This window comes from Chiloscyllium plagiosum, chromosome 8 (genome assembly GCF_004010195.1).
Source record: "Chiloscyllium plagiosum isolate BGI_BamShark_2017 chromosome 8, ASM401019v2, whole genome shotgun sequence".
In the NCBI taxonomy this organism is placed as follows: Eukaryota; Metazoa; Chordata; class Chondrichthyes; order Orectolobiformes; family Hemiscylliidae; genus Chiloscyllium; species Chiloscyllium plagiosum.
Window position 1 is genome coordinate 39,446,010 of NC_057717.1, and position 23,078 is coordinate 39,469,087.

Below are 23,078 nucleotides of genomic sequence, written 5' to 3' on the forward strand. Positions count from 1 at the left end.
AAGGTGTCAGAAAGGATTCTGAGGGATAGGATCGATGACCATCTGGAAGAGCATGGCTTGATTAAATGCAGTCAACACGGCTTTGTGAGGGGCAGGTCATGATGAGTGTCGAGCTGTGGATATGGTGTATATGGACTTCAGCAAGGCATTTGTTAAGGTTCCCCATGGTAGGCTCATTCAGAAGGTCAGGAGGAGTGGGACACCGGGGAACTTAGCTGTCTGGATACAGAATTGGCTGTCCTACAGAAGACAGCGAGTGGAAGTCGAAGGAAGATATTCTGCCTGGAAGTCTGTGGTGAGTGGTGTTCCACAGGGTTCTGTCCTTGTGCCTCTACTGTTTGTAATTTTTATTAATGACTTGGATGAGAGGATTGAAGGAATGGTCAGCAAGTTTTCAGATTACAGAAAGGTTGGATTGTTGTTGACTGTATAGAGGAATGTTGTAGGCTGAAGCGGGACATTGACATGATGCAGAGATGGGCTGAGAGGTGGCAGATGGAGGTCAACCTGGATAAATGCGAGGTGATGCGTTTTGGAAGGTCGAATTTGAAAGCTGAGTACAGGATTAAGGATAGGATTCTTGGCAGTGTGGAGGAACAGAGAGATCTTGGTGTGCAGATACATAGATCCCTTAAAATGGCTACCCAAGTGGACAGGGTTGTAAAGAAAGTGTATGGTGTTTTGGCTTTCATTAATAGGGGGATTGAGTTTAAGAGTCGTGAGATCTTGTTGCAGCTCTATAAAATTTTGGTTAGACTGCACTTGGAATACTGCGTCCAGTTCTGGTCGCCTTATTATATGAAAGATGTGAATGCTTTGGAGAGGGTTCAGAGGAGGTTTACCAGGATGCTGCCTGGACTGGAGGGCATATCTTATGAAGAGAGGTTGATTGAGTTCGGACTTATTTCATTGGAGAAAAGGAGGAGGAGAGGGGACCTAACTGAGGTATACAAGATAATGACAGCAATAGATAGAGTCGAATGCCAAAGACTATTTCCCAGGGCAGAAATGGCTAACACGAGGCGTCATAGTCTTAAGCTGGTTGGAGGAAAGTATAGAGGGGATGTCAGAGGCGGGTTCTTTACGCAGAGAGTTGTGAGAGCATGGAATGCGTTGCCAGCAGCAGTTGTGGAAGCAAGGTCATTGGGGACATTTAAGAGCCTGCTGGACATGCATATGGTCACAGAAATGTGAGGGTACATACATGAGGATCAATGGCTGGTACAACATCGTGAGCTGAAGGGCCTGTTCTGACAGGCCACTATAAATGCCGGAGGAAACATCACAGAAGCGCTTCAAAGGAGGCTCCCAAGCACAGAGGATGTCACTTAGACAGGGGACGAAACGTTTGCAAGACAAATTCCCAGCTCGGCGAGCAGAAACGCAACAACGAGCACCCTAGCTACAAATCTTCTCCCAAACGTTGGGCCTGTTCTGTGCTGTACTGTTCTATGTTCTATTTTCAAAGTCCTTGCACTTAATAATAACTTGGTCTTGCGTGTGGAAATAAGACCCATCATTTCAATGCTCTATACTGTGAATTGTGCACTGTTTTCATCATATTGATATAAAAATGAACTGAATAAAGGGGGGGGGGGGGATGTGTTGTGTTTATTGGACAATCTAAAAGTTGGTATTATGAAAGGATGTCGGACCTTCAGTAAAGAAACTTTGCTGTTAATGGTTAGAAAAATGCTGCAAACATTTACACAGAGATTTCCAGCTCAAGTCACACACAAGGTCGTTGGGCTGGGATCAAAATGGCCATCAATGGGGCTGTGCAATTCTGTTTGGATACTGACATTGTGGGGCTAACATATACTGGATATGGTTTATGAGGGATTCAATGTAAGATGCCATGTGCTGCAGGAACCCTTCACCTTTATAACGCATTCATTCAGGATTGGGTCCAAGGTACAGTATTACAGAGTTTAGGTGGCACACCAGAAGGGATATACTTGCAAGACATGGTTGTTTACAGGTCATTGTTGACCTTTAACTGCGTCTGGACCAGCGCCATGTGCTAGTTCATTGACCAGTCCGCCCCACAGACATCTCCCTATTGTTCAGGTATGTCTCTAACCAATCTATTGTGAGGGATTGTGTGAGCAATTGTCCAGCTCAAGTTAGGAAGCTCTCTGAACAGATTTTGGAGATGGCCAATGTTTTGGAGGTCATGGTGAGGGCCAGTAAAACTGTGTATGAATGTAGGTTTTTTTCTCAATGTCATTTCCAACAGCTTTGCTGCCTGCAACATGGTGTGTTCACTGATCTGAAAATGAATTGGCTGTTTACTACAGTCACTGAACTGGCCTGGATTGTTGGGCAGAAGGGTCTGTTTCCACACTGTCGGAAATCTAATATAATCTTAGCGCTCAGCATTGATGCTGGATCCTGTGGCGGCTAGACTGCTCTGCAGCAGGTTATGGGGACCCAATAAAAGGGAAACCTATAATTGACCACATGGTCACCGATCTGCCTACTGCAGATACACCCCTCCATTTCATATATCGGTAAGAATGGTCACTGCACAGTCCTTATGGGGAACAAGGGCTAACTTCACATTTTGCAGTCCCTCCTCACCATGATATGTACTGAATGTTACAGACTTTAAACACATTAAGCAACTAATGACGATGCATCCATGAGTTACAATGGCTCATCGGCAGCAGAACAATCATATTCTGTACAACTCATACAGTCTGCAACTTGCTGAACCGACATGCCTCCCACTGTACAGTAACTATGCTGGCTCCGACATTCCTCCCACTGTACAATAACCATCACGTCCCAACATACCTCCCACTGTACAGTAACTATCTTGGCACAACATACCTCCCACTGTACAGTAACCATCACGACATGACATACCTCCCACTGCACGGTAACCATCGCGGCCCAACATGCCTCCCACGGTACAGTAACCATCACGGTCCGACATGCCTCCCTCTGTACAGTAACCATCACGGCCAAACATACCTCCAACTGTACAGTAACTGTCACGGCCATACATGCCTCCCACTGTACAGTAAACATCACGGCCAAACATACCTCCCAGTGTATAGTAACCATCACGGCGTGACATACCTCCCATTGTACAGTAACCATCACGGCCCGACATACCTCCCACTGCACAGTAACCCTCACAGCGTGACATACCTCCTACTGTATAGTAACCATCACGGCCCAACATACCTCCCACTGTACAGTAACCATCACGGCCCGACATACCTCCCACTGTACAGTAACCATCACACCCCGACATTCCTCCCACTGTAGAGTAACCATCATGGCACGACAAACCTCCCACTGCACAGTAACCATCACGCTCTGACATACCTCCCATTGTACAGTAACCATCACGGACCGACATACCTCCCACTGTACAGTAACCCTCACGGCCCGACATACCTCCCACGGTACAGTAACCATCACGGCACCACATACCTCCCACTGTACAGTAACCCACACAGCCTGACATACCACCCACTGTACAGTAACAGTCACGGTATGACATACCTCCCACTGTACAGTAACCATCACGTCCCAACATACCTCCCACTGTACAGTAACTGTCTTGGCACAACATACCTCCCACTGTACAGTAACCATCACGACCTGACATACCTCCCACTGCATGGTAACCATCACGGCCCAACATGCCTCCCACGGTACAGTAACCATCACGGCCCGACATGCCTCCCACTGTACAGTAACCATCACGTCCCAACATACCTCCCACGGTACAGTAACCATCACGGCACCACATACCTCCCACTGTACAGTAACCATCACGACCTGACATACCTCCCACTGTACAGTAACCATCACGGCCCGACGTACCTCCCACTGTACAGTAACCATCACGGCCCGACACACCTGCTATTGCAGAGTAACCATCACGGCCCGACATACCTCCCACTGTACAGTAACTGTCTTGGCACAACATACCTCCCACTGTACAGTAACCATCACGACCTGACATACCTCCCACTGCATGGTAACCATCACGGCCCAACATGGCTCCCACGGTACAGTAACCATCACGGCCCGACATGCCTCCCACTGTACCGGAACCATCACGGCCCGACATACCTCCCACTGTACAGTAACCATCACAGCGTGACATACCTCCCACTGTATAGTAACCATCACGGCGTGACATACCTCCCACTGTACAGTAACTGTCACGGCCCGACATGCCTCCCACTGTACAGTAACCATCACGGCCAAACATACCTCCCAATGTATAGTAACCATCACGGCGTGACATACCTCCCACTGTACAGTAACCATCACACCCCGACATTCCTCCCACTGTAGAGTAACCATCATGGCACGACATACCTCCCACTGTACAGTAACCATCACGGACCGACATACCTCCCACTGTACAGTAACCCTCACGGCCCGACATACCTCCCACGGTACAGTAACCATCACGGCACCACATTCCTCCCACTGTACAGTAACCCACACAGCCTGACATACCACCCACTGTACAGTAACAGTCACGGTACGACATACCTCCCACTGTACAGTAACCATCACGTCCCAACATACCTCCCACTGTACAGTAACTGTCTTGGCACAACATACCTCCCACTGTACAGTAACCGTCACGACCTGACATACCTCCCACTGCATGTTAACCATCACGGCGTGACATACCTCCCACTGTACAGTAACCATCACGGCCAGACATACCTCCCACTGTACAGTAACCATCACAGCGTGACATACCTCCCACTGTAGAGTAACCATCACGGCGAGACAAACCTCCCTCTGTACAGTAACCGTCTCGGCCCGCCATACCTCCCACTGTACAGTAACCATCACGGCGTGACATACCTCCCACTGTACAGTAACCATCACACCCCGACACACCTCCCACTGTACAGTAACCATCACGACCCCACATACCTCCCACTGTACAGTAACCATCTGGGCCCGACACTCCTCCCACTGTACAGTAACCATCACGGCGTGACACACCTCCCACTGTACAGTAACCATCACGGCCCGACATACCTGTCAGTTTACAGTAACCATCACGGCCCGACACACCTCCCACTGTACAGTAATTATCTAGAGCTCAGTGCGTAGCACTGCTGCCTCACAGCACCAAGGTCCTATGTTCAATTCCGGACTTGCTGACTGTCTGTGTGGAGTTTGCACATTCCCCCGCGATTGCGTGTGTTTCCTCCGGGTGCTCTGGTTTCCTAGCACATTCCAAAGATGTGCAGTTTAGGTGAATTGGCCATGCTAAATTGCCCACAGCGTTCGGTGCATTAGTTATGGCTAAATGTAGGGCAGGCGAATGGATCTGGTTGGGTTGATCTTCTGAGGGTTGGTGTGGACTGGTTGGGCTGAAGGGCCTGTTTCCACATTGTAGGGAATCTAATCTAACCTCCAAGATTCAAGTCAGGAATATGATGGAATAATCATTTTTCTGAATGAGTGTAGCTCCAACCGTATTCTAGTATGGACTTACTAGCAACAGGCAACACAGTTGTGTGGGGAATATCCTGTCTCACAAACTTGTTTGATTATTTTGAGGATGTGACAAAATTGATTAATGAGGGAATGGGGCTGAATGTTGGCCGTTTGGACCTTAGCAAGGCCTTTGATATGGTTCCTTTTGGCAGGCTCATACAGAAGGTGAAGTGAAATGGGATCAGCGGTCAGTTACTAAGATGGATAGAGAACTGCTTGGTCATAGAAAACAGCGTAGTGGTGGGACAGCATTTTTGTGACTGGAGATCTGTAAATAAATTGGTGGAGTTGCAGATTGTGAGGATGATTGCCAGAGGATACAGCAGGATGTAGGTCAGCTGCAGACTTGGACAGAGAAAACACAGATGTAACTTTATCTGGACAGTTGCGACGTGATGCGTTTTAGAATGTCGAATGCAGGAGAGAAGTATAAAGTGGATGGAAAAACTATCGGCCGCATGAACATCCGAAGGGATCTAGGTGTACAGCTCCTCAGTTCCCTGAAAGTGGCAACACGGGTGGATAGGGTGATCAAGAAGACTGATGACAAACTTGCAGACAGGCATCAGAGCATGCAGTATGAAAATTAGCAGGCCATATTGCAGCTGTAGAGAAACTTAGTTCGGGCACATTTCGAATGTTGTGTACAGTACTGGTTGCCACACCAGCAGAACGATGTGGAAGTGTTGGAGAGGGGAGGATATTAGCCAGAAGTAGATATTGAACAAACGTGGTTTGTGTGGAGCTGGACATCATTGGCAAGGGGGGGCTACCTGATAGATATTTACAAAATTATTAGAGGCATAGATAGAAGGGCAGTTAGGTTTTTGGTAAAAGGGAGAAAGTTCAGGAGATGTGAAAGGTAAGTTTTTTTTTCTCTGTTCCAGACAGAATGTGAAAGTGCCTGGAATGCACTGATCGAGGGGAAGAAGCCAATATAACAAGGTTTAAGACGCATCTTTGCACAAGTATTAGTAAGTAGGGAATAGAATGACATAGAAGGTATCGGAGCAAAAGCGTTTATTTTAACTTTAGAACGGCATCATGTGTCAGTGCGGGCTTGCTGGGATGAAGGGCCTGTTCCTGTGCTGCATGGTCTTTAAAACAGTCTTAACTTGAGTGCAGGAGTGGCAAGATGTTGACTGAATGATGATTGATGATCAACAGCCACATACATTGGATCTCTCAACAACTTACAGCTTCATACCCTCTCACCCACTGTGGGGAAACTCAATATGGAGAATTGGACGTGAAAGTCTGAGCTGGTAACTGGTGATTCCATCTCGCCTCTCGCTCCTGCAGCCTTTTATCTTGGAACCAACATCTCGGGGGACACTGCACAGACAGAAGCTGCATGTACTCCACACCTACCAATGCTGGCATCTGTCACATGCTAGCCTCACCATGCCATCCCAGCACATCTCTGACCCACTGACAGTACACTTCTGTATTTCAATTCTGCAGCCCATGGTCACTGACAACTCTCATTGCAATGCTGCAGCAGGGACACTGTGCTCCGGGACACACACCCAGCTCATGGCCCGTCCCTCTGGGCTGCTCACTCCGTGTTTGTTCACAGTCACTTTGAAATTACGTGAATGCTCAAAGAATTATTGCCTTGCCTTACCCTGCCCTCAGCAGCGTTTCCCCTCAGCCAGAGCTACCAGGCTCACCCGCCTGCTGTATTGTCTTGGTGTTTAACACAGACACAAACCCAGGATGCTTGATATCATTGTTCACAGTCAGTCACGGTTCCAGCACAGTGAATCAGCGGGAGCTTGGACATGGTCAGACAGCCTCTCATGGTCGTTAGGGTCAGGATCCTTCCCTATGATAGAGTGAGGAGCTGGGGAACCCCTTATCCCTCTTGGCTCTTTCTGCTATCGTGTGGCGTGGTTCCTTCCGAAATGTGAGTATTACCAAGCGGTATTAAGGGAGGTGGAATTGTTTGTTACAGCTGGTACAGACCGAGAGAATGTGCTGCATTCAGTGAGAGTGGGAGAACATGAGCCTTGGTGGGAAGTGGTGCAGTAACAGAGAGACAGTGAGGGCGAGGTCACGAAGTGCAGATGGTGGCACTTATCCTGGTGGAGTGGAGAAGGTCACTGACCTCCTTCCGACACTGCTGGGCATACACCAAGAAGGCTGGCACCTCACTGACACAGGGGTCAACCTCCAACCAAGCTGGCAGGGTATAGTATCATGGCCTCCCCTGCCGGTCCTGGAGGAAGATAATGTCCCTCTCGTGCACCATGCCATCCAGCAGAACCTAAGCGGTTTGGTCTCAAAGTGAAGCCCCAGTTTTACCCCCTCTTCCATGTCGTGGGCAGTTTCGGATTGACAATCCAAGAGTGTAATGACTTTTTAGAGATGGCCCCTGTAACAGGGAGGCCGGTGCATTCTACGATATCCAGGCCGTGGGCAGTTGTTATGACAAAGGGAAAAAAACATCGGGTTAGTGTCAGATGAGAGGAAGATCACGTGGGCAGGGAAGGAAGTTAATGAGACAAATTGGAGATGGTATCATGAGAAAATGCACTTTACCTTGTGGAGAGAAGCCTTCCATGAAACCCGACTAAAATGGGACTTGACGAAATCACAAGATGGTTTAGGCCTCTGTCTGTCTGAATCAAAACAGGGATGCAGTGTGAAATATTGGGAGCAACAACCTAGGAGCGGAGATCTTTACAGGAGATTCAAATCATGAAAAAATGGGTAACGCAATGTTCCAGACTGTTAAAAGGAGCCGGGGAAAATCCCCTGCCTTATAGTTACCTACATTATCCAATCCGCTCTGGATGCAGGAATGTTGCTGGAGGCCTGGAGAATGGCTAATACCGCAACTTTGTTTAATGTGGACTGACTGAATTGGTCGAGGCTGGAATTCTGAGACAGTGAATAAACGGTCACTGAGAAAGTCCCAGGGACTCCAGGACAGTCAGTCTGGATTTGTTCAAGGAAGATCGTGTGTAATTAATCTGACTGTGTCAGTTTGAGGCACTAACCTGTAACTGCATGTGACTGACTCGGATTTGATGAGAGATGCCATGGCAGACTGTTTAAAAACAGAAACTGTGGGGTCCAAGTGAATGGAGCAAACAATCCAGAGAAGTGCAAGGCAAGGCATTTGGGGACATCAACAATAGAGAGGAATACACAATAAACGAGAATATGGTCAGTATGGGCAGATAAATGAAGGTAGCTGGAAACATCAATAATCTTGTTAATATAATAAATGGCATTATTTCCTCTATCAGACAAAACACGGAACTTCAAAGCAGGAAACTTATGCAGGAACTGTACAAATCATGAGTTCAGCCACAGCTTGGGGACTGTGTACAGTTCTGGTCACCCCATCACATGGAAGGATGGAATTGGACTGGAGAGGGTACAGAGGAGATTCCCCACTCTGTGAACGGGGAAGTGCAGTTATGAGGAAAGATTGGAACGGAGGATGCTGAGAGGAGATTTGCTTAGGGTGCACATATTGTCAGGAGCCTGGGTAGAAAGAGAGAGAAGACCTTGTTCCTGTTGGAGAGCTCAGTTACCAGTGGCAAATATTTAATATAATTCGTTGAAATATTAGAGAAGTGGTGAGGAAAGTTGTTATTTCACCCAGAGTAATGCCGGGATCTGTGTGTCACACATAGAAGCGGAGTAGGGGCAGAAACTCTCAAACCATTTTAAAAAGTGCCGGGATCTACACCTGAAATCCTACACTATCCAGGAGAGAGAACTAGGGCTTTAAACAACAACGTTACGTCTCGTCCAATGCTGACAGTGGACAGAGTCATCTCCTCTATACTGTGCTATTTTCTGAAGTTTTCAAAGGTTACCAATATCTGATAGGATCAATATGCAGGTATGAGGGTTGAGGGCAGGGAGGAGCAGTGTGTGAATTGATTAGCATCACAATAATACTGATCCCATCCTTTATACACAATGCTACTTCACTGCGTTGGCCTATTTATCTTTCCTGTAGAAATGCGGAAAACCTTTGCTTATCCAGTTCTCAGTCGTGGTCACACTGCAGCCACATCTCCACAATCCCAGCTGAATCTGACCTGGTTCACAGTATTTAACGCTACCATTTCACTGGCCTTATTGAAAGGTTCCCAGCTTCATTCTTGCCCCATTGAAGGTTGCTCTCAATCAACTAATTCTTCTCACTCTCAATTATTGCATATCATTCTCTACCATCATCCTGAACTTTATAATGAAATAATCGCTGCGCCCCAAAACGTTCCCTAACTGACACTGGATCCACTTGCCCCACCTCTTTCCCAAGGACCATGTCCAACAGTACATGTTCTCTTGGGCTGTACTCATACTCCTGAAGTGAGCTCTCTTTCATGTAATCCAGGGATGTTGGCCCCTCATTACCATGCACCAACAGTAACCGAGTCAATATCTGGATAAATTAAGTTTCTCATTATAACTAATCTATAGTATTGCTCTCAAATGACCCTGCATATTTATTCTTTCCATCCTTTCCAATGGTTGCTGGCCGACAGACTATACCTCACAGTGTCATTGTACACTTTTTTGTTCTCTCGCTCCAGCCAAATTCATTCTGTCCTTTGACGTAACATCTTTCTCTTGGACTCCTCAACTAATTCTAATCTAAACCAGTACTTCTACCCTTCATCTTTTCCCTTCCCTTCTATTATATTGTAATCCTTTATACTCAGCAATATTAAACACCAGTCCTGCCATTCTTGAACCAGCTCTTGGTGATCAGTACATCAGAAATCCACACACCAATCTGCATCTGTAACTCCCCAAACTCAGAGGATTCATGTCCGTGCAGAGTACCACAGATTAAGGCTTTCTTTCTTACTCCATCTTCCACTGTTAAACTTGTTGTTGTAAATTAGTACCAACTGTATCTTCCATTATTTTGAGAATCCTGTTAGTCTCCTCTTCTATTCCTTTTTGGATCCTAAGCACACGCCAAGTTATTTTCAATCCCTCCCAAACACCCCGTAAGAAATTCAGTCCCAGCTCTGTCACGTTAGCCCATCCAGCTTGAACAGTTGTTGCCTTCCTCAGAACCAGTCACAATGTACTAGGAATCTGAAGCCCTTCCTGCTGCATCATCATTCCAGTCACACTCTCATCTACCTAAAACTCCGAGTTCTGTTCTCACTTGACACTGCACTGGCAGTAACCAAGGGATTGCTACATTTGAGGTCCCGCTTGCTAGCCATCCACTTAGCTCCCTAAATTCTGATTCCCAGACCACTTCACCCTTTCTACCCAGGTCATTCCTACCAACATGGACATGACCTTTGAATGCTCACGGTCCCCCAGATGAATGTCCTGCCGACACCGTGATATGCTTAACCACACTATCCAGGAATTACAGAAACACTGACACCTTCTTCAATTTCCTGACTCCCCTGTGCCTATTGCTCCTCCTTCCTTCTCCCCCCCCCCCCCGCTACCCCCACCCCCCCGTACAGTCTGGATGCTTGTGGTGCCGCAGACATGGCTCCGACTGCCCTCCCCTGAGCAGCCAGCACCTTCATCAGCTTCCAAACCAGGAAACTGAATTGGGAGGGAGATATCAGGATATTCTTCCATTCCCTCAATGTTTCTCTTCGACTGTCTAGTCCCCTATTCCTTTTCTTATTCTCGGCTGTCATGTCTGCAGGGTGATCTGCTCTGTGTGTGTGTGCTATCCCCCTAACTCTCAGCATCACAGATGTCCCATAGAATCTCCAATCACTGTCTGAGCTCCAAGACTCAGTGTTCATCTCGGACATGAGCAGGGGCTATGACTTCTCAATGTAACAGAACACATTTTCCATCTGACAAACATGTCTTGTCATGTCTTTAAATGCAACATGTCTAGAGTAACTTAATTAATTGCTTAGAATGAAGTTAACATCAGGGAAATAACAAAATAGTTAACTCCCTTATTCCACTGTGGTTTACTGAGGGTAATGTATTATATTGGCTCAGAATTTCACTTCTCCCTCTTATTTCAGAGTTCAACCCTAATTTTAGAAGTTGAAAAAATAAATTTGCTAACTTCTATCAATTTACTGACAGTCGCTGATAACGGTGTATTATCGGCCAGTGAACATACAGCCTTTTCTGTGACGGCTCTTGTACTTCTTCAAAACTCAGTGCAGGCCCGTCCCAGCAGCAGAACGTTATCTCTGTGACTCCCAGGTCCGTGTAATCCTCCAGCTGCCGCTCCACTCTGCTCCCTCACAGTGTCACTGTCTCTGTGACTCCCAGGCACGATTAGGCCTCGATCCGCAGTGCTGATTTATATCCTTCAACTTTGCAGCCCTCTGTAACGCCCAGGTATGTTAGCCTCATGCTCCTGCTCCAAGTTGCTCCATCGCATGGTCACTCCCTCTGTGACTTGGTGCTGGTTTCGAGCCTCCTGCTCTGCTGCTTCTCCAACTCCAAGTCCCAGTCGGCCTCGATCCTCGCTGCCGATTATTATTTTCCCGCTCTGTGCTGTTCTCTCTCAGGTTCTCTCCCTTTGTGACTCCCAGGTAATGGTAGGCCTCAAGTCTCAGCTGAGATTTATAACATCGCATTCCGCACTGCTGCCTTACAGAACCGCTGTTGTGCCTGGAAGACAGTGGGAAAGAGGAGGATTAGACAGAACAGAGTGTGTTACAGTGATTGAGGGAGTTGGACGGTATGGAACAGGTTATTTGGGAAGCTAGGCAGACCTGCAGTGTCTAAAGCAGGTTATTGGAAGATACAGTGAGAGTTGCAGACACTGAAGAAGGCAAAGGAAATAGAGAGACAGTGGCTTGCTCATGATGGAGCTATGCAGAGTCAAAAGTGCTTTTTCTGAGCTGCTTATAGAGATGTGTAGACTTCAACAAATGTAAATTGAGAGCCAGCAAGTGTATGGTACTGAAGACTGTTGGATGATACAGAGTTAGAAGACGTGCGGTAACTGAGGGAAATGTAAAGTTTTGGAGCACTGGTGGTGTTCAAGAACTCTCTGGACATGAAGGGGTACGAGAATGGGAGCATTCCAAATAGTGGGATTGTAGGGGCTGGAAGTTCGGAGATGGATAAGGAGGACGAAAAGTGCCAATTTCGCACACGCAACCATTGTAATTATAGAGATTTGAGGAAGGGAACCTGTGCTGTGATTGATTACTGCTATATGGAGAGTTACAGAAACTGACGGGGTTACAAATTTAAAAAGGGAGAGATTTTAGGTGATCAGAAATTTAAACAAGAATAAAGAAAGTTTAGAGATCTCTAACACAGAGGGAATGGAGGAGGTGAGATATTGTGAGGAACTATAAGAGTTCTAAGTCGGGGAGGATGTAAGATATAAAAGGGAGAGTTGCATTGTCTGTATGCAGTTTCCGACGTGAGGAGTGTTGTAGCGCCTGCTGCAGGGGACACAGATAACAACAGTTCCAACGGCTGCTGCAGTGGCTCAGGAAGGCAGCTCACGACCACATTCTCAGGGACAACTCAAAATCAATAATAAATGCTGGCTCAGCCAACAAAGTTCATGTTCATGAATGAATGAAGGAATAAAAGATCTACAAGTAGCACTGAGGCCACTCAGGAAGGCTCTTTCAACATCACTTCATAAACCCGGAACCACTAGACCCTGGAAGGAGCTCCAGGTACACGGGAACACCAGCATTTCCAAGATTCCCTCCAAGGCACGCGCCATCCTCCCAGCACTGTGTTTGTCCCGACATCCAAAGGACTGCAATGGGGCAGGAAGGCAGCTCACCACCACCTTCTACAGGGAATTACAGATGGGAAGGAAATGGTGAAACTCTGCTGTTTACAGCCAGATCTAAACATAAATGCAGCAGTGGGTGTGAAATGAAATTTCCGTTTCAGAACAACATGCTGAGCATGGATAGAGGATTTGTCTGATTGGCACAAGGCGGAGAGTGTGAAGAAAGGGTTCTTTTTCACAATGTGATCTGGCGATGAGGGGAGCTCCGCAGGGGTCAGTGTTGGGTCGACACTCGACACGTTATACATTAAGAGTCTGGACAAAGGAAGTGAATTGTTTGAGAATCGTTCCAAGAACGATCCCAGGGATGGAATTCGTGTCATATGAGGAGGTGGTGAAGTTTCTGGGTCTGCACTTGATGAAGTTTCAGAGGCAGTGGCAGAATCTCATTCAAACATACAGACTACTGAGGGGCCTGGATAGAGTGGACGGGGGCAAGATGTTTCCACGAGCAGCAGAGACTAGGGGCCAGAGTGAAGGGACGACCCTTTAGAATGGAAATGTGGAGGAATTTATTCAGCCAGAGGGTGATGGATCTGTGGAACTCACTACCTCATGGGTCTGTGGATGCTAAGTGATTCAGAGATAGCTAGGTTCTTGATGTGTAACGAGATCAAAGGTTGTAAGGAGTAAGTGAGAGAACTGGTTTGAGAAACAATTCAGCCAGAATCAAATAGTGGAATAGATCCGATGGACCGAATGGTCTAATTCTACTCCTATAAATGATGGTCTTATGGACTGTACTTTTTCCATAGGTTTCTAACTGTGCAGTTATAATTTCTGGCATATTGTTTACCATACATTCCAACACTTTCCTGATTATTGCTGTCACTTCTTTGTTTCAGATCAAATGCAGAAAGCTACACCACGGAGTAACGTGGGAATCCTTGTGTATAAATCTCAGAAAGGTGGCATACAGGGCAAGCAGGACATAAAGCAGGCAAATGGAATGCTGGCATTGATTCCAAAGGGAATTGAGAATAAAAATAGGGAAGGCTTGGAAGAAATGTAGAGGACTCCTCTCAGCCCGCACTGAGAATACGGTGAACAGGTTTGGTCCCCTATCTGGAGGGAAAATGTCCTTGCATTGGAGGCAGCCCAGAGAAGGTTCACCAGGCTGATCTTCAAAATGGAGGGATATTGATGAAATGTTTTGGAGAAGGTTGAACTTTCAGTCGTTAACATTTAGAAAATGAGGCAAATTTATTGATCCATCGAAGAGTCTTGTGTTCTTACAGATTCGGTGTTTTCATGAGCAAAGATCTGTAACTGGAGATAAAGGGGAAAAGAGAAAGCAGAGAAGCTAACAGAGAAAAGCTGGGTTGTAGAGACTGGAGGATGTTACAGAGTTCGGGTGGTTTGAGATCACTGTTGGTGATAAGAGTTCAGATCGGTTGTCGGGCTGAAAGATGTCAAGGAGAGTTACAGGGTTATCAGTCCTGAAGGAGTTACAGAGTTTAAGAGGAATATCAGGACTAGCGATTACTCAGGTAGGGGTGGTCGTTGGATCCTCAGGAGATACAGACTGGGAAGATTGCCGGGACTGGAGGTTACACAGATATTGGTGTTAGATGTAACTAGATACGTTTTTAGAGAAAGGGAAGTTTGTAGGCACTGGAGATTACACAGATTGGGCAGTATTTGGATCTACAGGAGTTTATAGAGAAAGGAAAGTTTGGATATACTAGAGATTACACAGATTGGGGTGGTATTTGGAGCTGCAGGAGTTTATAGAGAAAGTAAGGTTTGGACGGACTAGAAATTACACAGATTGGGATGGTAGTTGGAAATGCAGGAGTTTATAAAGACCGGGAGGATTGTTGGTGCCGGGAATTACACTAACATGAACAATAGTTGGAGCTGCAGGAGTGAGTGAGATAGGGAGGGTTAAAGGGGCTGGATCAATTCACACAGCCAGGGAGAATTGTAGTAATTGGAGGGCCAGAGATTCTGAGGGTTATAGGACTGCAGGAATTCAGAGTTAGTGAGGACTGTGAAGCCAGATTTGCAGCATTCCCATCAGTTACACAGAGATGTGGAGTGCTATTCTGGAGGAGGTTACAGAAATCAACAGGGTTGCAGATACTGGAAGATATTACAGATAGTGGCTGTAGTATTTGAGGAGGTTAGAGCAACAGGATGTATTGAGGAGTTGGAGGCTGCTACAAGTGTTAAACATGCTGCAAGAGATTAATAACCTTACATTGATCAGGAGGATTGGAACCTCTGGAGATAAAGAATGAGAATTGCAGTAACTGAAGAACCACAGTGATGTGGAGTAACATATGAATACGAGGAGTTATAACATGACATGAGCTGTATTCAATGGAGTCAGGAAAGATACAGGGTGATCTGAAGGGACAACAGGTGATCAAAAGGACAGTGAGGCTTCACTGTAGGATTGGGGCAGTTTACGCAGACGGAGTATTTTATGGAATGGTGCTATTCCCTGAAAGGGACACATTGGGAAGGAAGGCAGGGTCCCTGAGAGGGGACAGATCCCCCACACAATTGGAAGGATGGCAAAGTCCCTGAGAGGGGCCAGATCACCCACACATTGTGAAGGACGGCAGTGTCCCTGAGAGTGCACAGATCACCCACACAATGGGAAGAATAGCAGGATCTCTGAGAGGGGGCAGATCAACCACACAATGGGAAGGATGGCCTGATCCCTAAGAGGGGGCAAATCACCAATACATTGGGAAGGATGGCAGTGTCCCTGAGAGGGGGCAGATCACCCACACATTGCAGAAGGATAGCAGAGTCCCTGAGAGGGGGCAGATCACCCACGCATTGGGAAGGATGGCAGGGTCCCTGAGAGGGGGCAGATCACCACCACATTCGGAAGGATGGCAGGGTCCCTGAGAGGGTCAACCCTCCCACACATTGGGAAGGATGGCAGGGTCCTTGAGAGGATCAGATCACCCACACATTGGGGAGGATTGCAGGTCCCTTGAGAGGGACAGATCACCACACATTGGGAAGGATGGCAGGTTCCCTGAGAGGGGACAGATCCCCCACACAATGGGTATGATGGCGGGGTCCCTGAGAGGGACAGATCCCCCACACATTGGGAAGGATGGCAGGGTTCCTGAGCGGGGACAGATCACCCACAGATTGGGAAGGAAGGCAGTGTCCCCGAGAGGGGACAGATCCCCCACACAATGGGAAGAATGGCTGGGTCCCTGAGAGGGGACAGATCAACCACGCATTGGCGAATTGGGGATTGGAAGCGAGATTTGACAACCTTATGGGCTTATGGTTGGTATAGATAATATAGATGAAAACGAAATGTTCCTATCAACTGGTGGAAATGTACGATAAGATACAAAAGTTAAGATTTTGGACAGATTTACAGGGAGGATTTGATTAAATGGTTACACAGAAGGGATTCTATACCCATTGTATCTTAATGATAGATAGTTGAGCTGAGCGTCGTGAAGCGCTGTATTTAATCTCCAGTTTCTGTCAAACCATGGGCTTGAGTTATCTCAGTACCGGAACCACAAGTGACGTACCTCAAGTATTCACATCAATGGACCTGGGTAATTTTCAGTTTGTGATTGTTCCTTTTCATCTGTGTGTTTGCAGACCCCTGAAACTCTCTGACACTCTCGGTGATGAACGCAGAAAATTGTTGACAGACTGAAAACAGTGAGAGCTCCAGAGGTTCCACCGTCCTTCAGATCCCCGCTAACCTTCCAGCTTTAAGGAAATCGGCACGCCTGGTTGGTGACAGGCTGTGTTGCTCAAATGGTCAGCCGCGGGCTGCAAGCTAAAGGTTGGTAGTTTGAAACCATTCCGGAATGGAACTTTGGTTGTTCCAGATCAGACTATGGGAATACCACCCTACCTCCATTTAAACCGGAAAATCCATGGCAAGGTTGGATTGCAGCCCAAACCATTGATGATTCTGTGTTCCCTGGCTCCACATGAAGTAAGACAGGTACAAACACTGCTCTCTCCAGACCCCCGCAGTCAACAGAAATTGGCCACTGCAGCTCCCTGCACTGCCCTGGGACACAGCTTACAGAAACTGTCTTCCGTGTGAAAATCTATACTTTTAATACGGTTCGTCTGCAATCCAACCCCTGTCCCCAAGATTAGAAGCTGCAGGATTTTGTGATGAGAACAGTGTTATGCATTTGAAGAGTGAAGAGTTGAAGAGTCCACCTTTAAGAGAGTGAATACTGTTCAGAACTGAGAGCTGACAAATACCTGTGATGACCAGCTAGCAATCTCAGCGTGTACTGGAAAATTGGAAAGATGTAACGTTTGGCTGTGAAACAAAACTGAGTTGGTTGCTAATTAGAAAACAATTCCAATTTTACAAATCAGCTTAAATTATGCCTCAGAATACTAAAATCCAATCACGCTTCAATTTAGTGTTTTGAAACGTTGCAAAACTGAGGACTTCCATAATGTTACCCCCAGTGACCATTCCGCATGCAACATGCCCAGGTCCTCATCTGAGGAGTTTTGCTGGGAATCTTTGCTCCTTGGCTTTGAATGGGCCGCCAGCCCAAGGAAAGCAAATGCGGTACTGCGTTTAGTAGAAGGATCAGAGCATGGTAACTCCACTCTGAAACAGAATGGCGATCAGTGATGTACACATCTGTGCATATTCAGAACCCGGTTGGAGAAAACAATGTTTCACACAGTAATGAAACGGGATTGCATTCCTTTTCACCACTCGAGCATGTTTGAGCGAGCAAATTCAAAGCCAGGTTTGCTGATGTGAACAGCAAGTTAGAAAGCTCTGCTCACGTCAGTCTGAAAGGCTGCCATCGGGAATAAGGGCTGCTATTGCCGAATTTTGATCTGGGGATTTTGAAGTGGGGAGTTTTCGTATATGAGGTGACTGCAATCCTCACTACACTACAGGAAGCATCCCTGCGAGCAGCTGGTGTTCAGAATCGCCCAGCACTAAAATTTACAGCAGTTCAAAGCTTCACCTTTCCGATTCCAGGAGCTGGTTGTTCTCCAGCGTAATTGGCATCATTGAAAAATTAAGAAAATCATGTGAAATTGCTCACAAAATACAGATAAGGATGTTGTCCGGGGTGCACAGTTTGGAATGTAGGGCAAGTCTGAACGTGGACATGACCTTAAAGAAGGTTTGTAAACTGAATACATAAGATTTTGCTTTCGGCAATGTGGGGCGAGTGGAAAACTGGAGAGCATAGGTTTAAGGTGAGATGGATAAAATATAAAAGGGACTTGAGGCACCTTTCTTACGCAGAAGGTTGTGCGGTATGGAATCAGCTACCAGAGGAAGTGGAGGAGGTTAGTACACTCAGAAGATTTCAAAGGCAACCGGATGAGTCTCTAGATAGGAAGAGTTTAGTGTGACAGGGGGCAAAAGCTGATAAATGGGTGTTTGTAAAAGTGCATTTCCAATGATTTCGAAGCATGAATGCTGTTCTGGGGTCAGTCCGAGGGCAATCAGCCATAAACGACTCCCAGATCCTTCAGCAGAACAATTCCAAACTGCATTCTCAACATATATTGGAAACTTAGTGCACAGCCACCTCCCGAAAAACTCTGAAATGAGGGATAACAAAGAACCAAACATGAATGAGCCAGGAAAAGTGAAGATTCCCAAACACAGTCTCGATTATATTAGTTTGCTCATCCGATCAACAATGCGGCAGTGCCTGCAGCCCACGTCGAAATACAGAGGTGAAGAAAATGAGAGAAATTTTCGACCATATGGCATTGCAATTAACTGGAATTATTTTCCCATTCACTAGAACACCAAATAATGAGAAGTAAAGTCACTGCAGGATTTTGTTTCACACCAGCGATGACATACCAATCTCTGTTCGGTTTCAGTGGAAAGCGTGAACAACATAACTTGGCCGGAACATGATGCAGCAGTGGAACCGCTTGATGCCCGGGCTTTTCGCGTGGGAAGCGAATGTGATCACTACAGCATTGACACTGGCACATTGGAGAGGGTGCACTCTCCCAAATCAGAGATACATTTCCAATAAGCAAAGTAAGTTGGTCGTGTTGGAATTTAAACACTGAACATTAACACACTGCAGTAAAACCGGCAGCGCACACAAATAGTGGAATTCGAACACAGCCCTTAGTAGAGATATAAACATAACACAGCGCCTTCAACCACTCGGCCACAAGACCAGCCACCGCAAATGCGCATTTTCTTACACTTTCAATAGTGCACCTGCAAAACAACAGAATCAAAGTCACAGTCACAGGGAAAGAGTTCCCCCATTCCTGTCCTGCTCGTACAGCTGATGGCATCTGCCCAGCTACAATATCAATTTTGCAGCAGGTAATGATAAACCTTCAATCCAGACAAAAACCAATGGGAAGCTGATCCTACCTTCTGAGACTTGTTAAAGCCACAAATGTAATGTCTGTATGAGAGAATGGAAATTCGATTCTGATTTAGCAAAGAAACCAAGAGGTGCTTGACATTACTGCAATTTCGATTCTTGCTTTGCTAAATGATTTCACCGATTGCTCGAAACAGGACGACTTTCACGTTTACACGGAACACAAAACACACCGGACTACAGGGAAAATGCACAAAGCTGAGCAGGCCGTGTTCCACACCATACCGTGCAGCATAGTTTCAGTCACTGTGTCTGTTTTGCAGAATAAGAGTCCCAAAGAATGTTCTCCACCCTAAAACCGGAGGTAGCACGACAATCCGAGAATGATAGATCACATTGTGAGGATGCTCTGACCTCGGAGCCAGTTCGAGATGCCACTTTCCTTGCCTTTTACCTGAACCGTGCAATTTGCTGCAGAGATGTTCACTCCTGGACAGGAGCCACATGGATATCAACTGAGTAGGAAACCTATGTGGGAATCGACGAAAAGCGAATGAATATTTTTTTCTAAATTCCATGGTGCTTTTTAGAAATGCAGTTTCTGATAACCTCAATATAAAAGGCAGTTTCTGAACATAGTAACAGAAGTCACAAGCTAATTACCTCACCCCACCCCCCACTCCGGAAGAGGTGCTCACTGCCCTTGAGTGCTTTTTGTTTCGATGTGAAGAGCTCTCACGCCTGAGTCACCTTCACGTCTCTGGTTGCTGAGTGAATCACAAAGAAGGAGTTTCACCAGAGCTGCAACTGCCTCACTTCCCCACTCGCCCTCCCCGTTTACATTTTCCTGCTCGTCAGTGATTTAAAGAAAACCAAATGGATGCGATGTCATTCTGTAGCCTCTCTGTCGATTCCTCCGTTTCAGTTCCAACATGACTTAGATCTCGGGGCGGACCTTAATACTAGCGACGCTATGAATGCGCAAGTCGAAAGGTTCCTCTGAGAGTGCAATTTCTTTCATTGCTGTTGCTGATTGAATGAGCCACTAACGTGCGAACTGCTCCAAAACATGATTCAGGATATCTGGTGCCAACTCTCGCACGTTGAATAACGATTGACAGCTTCCAAATGAAGTATTTCGGAGACGACCTTGGGGTACATTTGACAAACAGACAAGTTCAGGAATTCGTGGTGCGCTGTGACACCAGAGCATCTGCTTCTTTCCTGTCTTTGAACCGAGCCGCCTGCGCAAGGAAGGCAAATGCGGTACTGCTTTTCGTGGAAGGATCAGAAGGCGGTAACTGCACTCTCAAACAGAATGGCATATGATCAGAACCAGGTTGGAGAAAAACTTTACAATGCTTTGCACAGTAATTAAATGGAGTTGAATTACATTTCACTACCAACCAGGTTGGAGAAAAACTTTACAATGCTTTGCACAGTAATTAAATGGAGTTGAATTACATTTCACTACGAGAGCAGATTTGTTCAAGCAAATTCGAAGGCAGGTTTGCAGATGGGAAAGCAAGCAAGAAAACTCCGTTCTTGTCCATGTAAAAGGTTGCAGTTGAAGAACAAAGCAGTTTCTGCCCAGTTTCGACCTGGGGACCTTTCGCGTGTGAGGCGAGCGTGATGACCACTACACTACAGAAACAAACCACAGCCCCCAGTGCTGTGGCTCAGTGGCATCCAGCACTGAAAGTTGAAGCCATTCTACGTTTCACCTTTCTGTTTCCAATAGCGCGTTGTTGTCCAGCCTAATTGACATCTTGAAAACGTAAAAAAACAGACACGTGAAATTGATGACAAAATATAGACAAGGATGTCGTCAATGTTTGTACCGTCGGGCGAGGTGGAATAGGCTGGGACGACTTTCCCTACAGCATAACGGCTGCGACATGATCTTATGGAAGAGTTGGAAACTGAGTATTTACGTGTTTTACACAAGTTGGGGTGAGTTGAAAACTCGAGAGCATAGGTTTAAGGTGAGTGGGCTGAAATTGACAATGGACCTGAGGCACATTTCCCACACAGAAGGTTGTGCGTGTATGGAATGAGTTACCAGAGGAAGTGGAGGAGGCTATTACACTCAGAAAATTGCAAAGGTAATCGGATGAGTTTCTGGATAGGATGGGTTTAGAGGGATTGGGGCCAAATGCTGGGGAACGGGACTTGTTTAATTTTGGCTATGTGGTGAGCATGGACGAGATACGCCGAAGTATCTGTTTCCACGTGGTGTACCCAATAAGGTTGTGTTGCTTACACCGGCTTTAAAGGGTTACTTTTTAGCGGAGCTTGCCGTCGCAGTCTGTGGCACAATCATTTAGTCTGTTCGACTGCTCACGGAAAAGGTAGTATTGTGAAACACTGCAGAAACGAACGACTTCCTTACTTTTGCTCCGACTGACCATACTCCGTGAAATTTTCCCAGATTCTCAGTTGAGGATTTTTGCTGCTGGAAGTTACCTCAGAAACCCTGTTACCTTGTAATGTATTGAGCGAAAAGCAAAACAGAAAGCATTCAACATGGAACACAAACAAATCTGGCAAACCTAATGCATTTTCAGACACAGCGCAGCATGAATGCTAAATGTGAGACAGTCTGAGGGCATGAGTTATAACGTAATCTCACAATTAACAACACGGCAATTCCAAACTACTCTTTCAAACATACTGCAGCCTAAGTGCACCACCACTTTCCAGACAATGCTGAAAAGAGAGAAAGAAAGAACCTAATAAGAATGGGCTATAAAAAGTGAATTTCACCAATCACAGTCTCGATTAGATTACCTTTCCCTTCCGATGTCTCCAGGACGGAAATGAAGGAAATGGGAGAAATTCAATAACATATCACATCGAAATTCGTTGGACCGATTTTCCCATTGGCCAGAAAACCAAATAACGACGAGTCGAGTCACCGTCGGACTTTGTTTCACAACGGCGATGAAATAACCGTCTCCATTCGGTTCCACTAAAAGCTCAACTTGCCTGGAAGCAGAGCTGTTTGCGATTTTTTGCGCGGGAGGCGAACACGATCATGACAGCAGAGACACTTTGAAATATTCGGCACTATCCCACACCATAGTTAATTCCCTGGGAAGCATACCCGTTTTTCGTTTGTTCAATACAGCGGGGATCGACACAGCATTTTAACAAGCTGCAGAGTTAGAGATGATCAGCAAGAATGTTAGTGGTGTGGTTCGAACCCACGCCCTTATTGAGGCTGGAATCTTGATCCAGCGACTGAACAGCAGGGCAAATCCAAACTATGCGTTCGTTTTTTTCTCAGCCTTAGTGCACTACCACGTCCCAGAAAGTGCTGGAAAGAGAGAAAGAAAGAACATAATGAGAATGGGCCGTAAAAAGTGAATTTCATCAATCTCAGTCTCGATTAGATTATCTTTCCCTTCTGTCTTTCGAACAGAAATGATGGAAATGATGGAACACATGACATCGCAAACATTTTCCCATTCGCCACAACACCCAATAACGACGAGTCGAGTCACTGCAGGACTTTGTTTCACAAC

The 23,078-nt window shown here is 46.3% G+C and overlaps 1 non-coding gene across 1 annotated transcript; it reads right to left on the bottom strand.

Moving 5' to 3' along the window:
• Positions 1–21,132: 21,132 nt before the first annotated feature.
• On the bottom strand, positions 21,133–21,205 carry trnav-cac. The gene has a single exon. It is a non-coding gene; the product is annotated as a tRNA-Val (tRNA).
• Positions 21,206–23,078: the final 1,873 nt, after the last annotated feature.